The 2,250-nt window shown below is 33.0% G+C and overlaps 1 non-coding gene across 1 annotated transcript; it reads right to left on the reverse strand.

Moving 5' to 3' along the window:
• Positions 1 to 1,169: 1,169 nt before the first annotated feature.
• Trnap-cgg (transfer RNA proline (anticodon CGG)) lies at positions 1,170 to 1,241 on the reverse strand. Its single transcript has one exon. It is a non-coding gene; the product is annotated as a tRNA-Pro (tRNA).
• Positions 1,242 to 2,250: the final 1,009 nt, after the last annotated feature.

Consider the following 2,250-nt stretch of genomic DNA (forward strand, 5'->3'; position numbering starts at 1 on the left):
AAAATCGCCGCAACGTTAGAGTGATCTAGGGTTATGATTGTCGCCTCGGGTGCGAGAGCTCCAGAATTCAAGGCCCGGATGTCCTCTTTATTTCAAATAGGTGTCTTTAACTATTTGCCTTTTTTTCCACTTTACCCCACCTTTAATTTCATTTATTGGAAACTGCTGTAGCGTTGACACAATTCAATGAAGTTTGGCTTTTGAACAAACAAACATTCGCTCTTCGCATCTTACAGATTTGCTTTCCATACCTTACAATGTAAAACTGCTTGTTTAGCCATAATAAGCTAAAAATAATAAAAAATGTGAAAAGTGGGAAGAATGGAGGAGCCGACCATTTTCATCTACTGCAACTCAAAAGTCTTTGCTCGCTCAAGTCATAGAGCTCAGCCTAATAACCAGGCTTGACAAAAAATATTTGTCATACAAATTCTGACAATGAAAAAATGCTTATCATACTATTTTATACTATTTCATGAGCTCAAAAAATAGTAAGAAACGAGCAAAATAATTGTTTATTTCATTTATGAAATTTAGTTTTCAGCAATTTTTTACACACTGGAAGTAAGCTTTTTCTTTAACCTTTTCATTCTCAAAAATATATGAAAAAGGTATGAGAAGCAATTTTGTTTATAGTATGAAACTGTATGATAAGCCTTTTTTCCATAGAATGAAATGGTATGATAACCATGTTTTCATACTATGAAGTTTTATGAAAAGCATTTTTTTTCAATTTATGAAACTGGTTGAAATCCTGTTTTTGCATTGTTGAAACTTTAAATTGTGAAAAAAATTTTGAAAGAAAATAGTGAAATTTTGAAAGAAAATTTCTACAAAGAAAAACGTTTGTCATGAAAATTCCATACATGAAAAAGACATGATAAGCATTTTAATCCAAAAAAAATTGTTTTAATCAATTTTAATTAGAAAAAAATCCAACAAAAAAATATGTACTAGAAGTCTTTGGAATAAGTTTAAATTTTTGTATGAAAACTGTATTTTTTTTATAGAAATTAAATTTTTTTTCATAGACGCCATATATGAAAGTGTATGATAAGCATTTTTTTTATGGACGTCAACGCGGGAAATTTTCTTAGCGGGTTCTAAAACAGGAACGAGCCCAGACTTTTGAGCTCGGTCAAAAGGCTAAAGGCTTAATTTCAAATAATGGGGACAGCCGGGACTTGAACCCGGGACCTCTCGCACCCGAAGCGAGAATCATACCCCTAGACCACTGTCCCTCTCGATTTAAGGAATATCGTTTCTATCAGACTTTGCTCGCTTAACCGACTAAGGTTTTTTTCTTGGCCATCACGAGGCCAAACTGTGCATTTTGTGAATTGTAAGTGGATTGCACAACAAGGACGCTCCCTTTACTCTTCTTTCGTTCTTCGATTTGTTTTATCGTCCCGACAAAAACATAATATGTTTAAAGACTTGTTTCTGGAATCCAGGAACATACAGACACAAAGTTGTGCGCCTATCCAGTGCACAATTTGGCCTCGTTATGGCTTTCAAACTTTTATATTAGTACTAATATTCACCTTTTACCTTATAAAATTAACAGAATTATTTTTCTGTTAATAACCTGTGATAACTCGTCATTTCATTGATTTAAAACTAGCACTTTTTTCTGTTGTTGGACTATACAAAAAAGGATTTCACAGGAAAAATTTCGGATCTTTTTACTGAGCCAGGAGGGGGATAATTTTGTTCGCATTGTCCGGTTGTTAAAAAAATTGTCATGCGGTCAAATTGGGCTATTATAGAAATGATGTCTATGCGAGTAGGGGATGGGGAGAGAAAAAAAAGGCAAATGTGGGACGGAAAACGGGAAAGAGCCATTTTTTTATTGCGCCGAAATTGTTTTATTTGAGTTTTTTTTACATTTTTACTTCTACGCAATCGCGCAGATTAAAAAGTGCTACAAATTATATTAGTTTTCAAAAATTACACAACCTGCTTTCTTAACTCAGTTCATAGTTAACATGGCTCTCTCAACAACACATTTCAAAACATCTTTATTCATAGTTAATTTACCTATTTTTACGGCTGAATGTGTGATGTTACAAAGTTTGGTATGAAGAACAAATATGGGCTCTTTTCCAGTTCCCCCTTTGTGAAATTATAAAAAAAGATGTTCAAAAATTTTTCACACGGCAATTTTCATGTTAAAAATGTTGTGAAAATTTGTTCAGCTGTTCACGCTGACACGTTTTATTGCAGTTTATAACATTAAAAATTATTTTA

The sequence above is a fragment of the Symsagittifera roscoffensis genome, chromosome 5 (genome assembly GCF_963678635.1).
Source record: "Symsagittifera roscoffensis chromosome 5, txSymRosc1.1, whole genome shotgun sequence".
Lineage (NCBI taxonomy): Eukaryota > Metazoa > Xenacoelomorpha > Acoela > Convolutidae > Symsagittifera > Symsagittifera roscoffensis.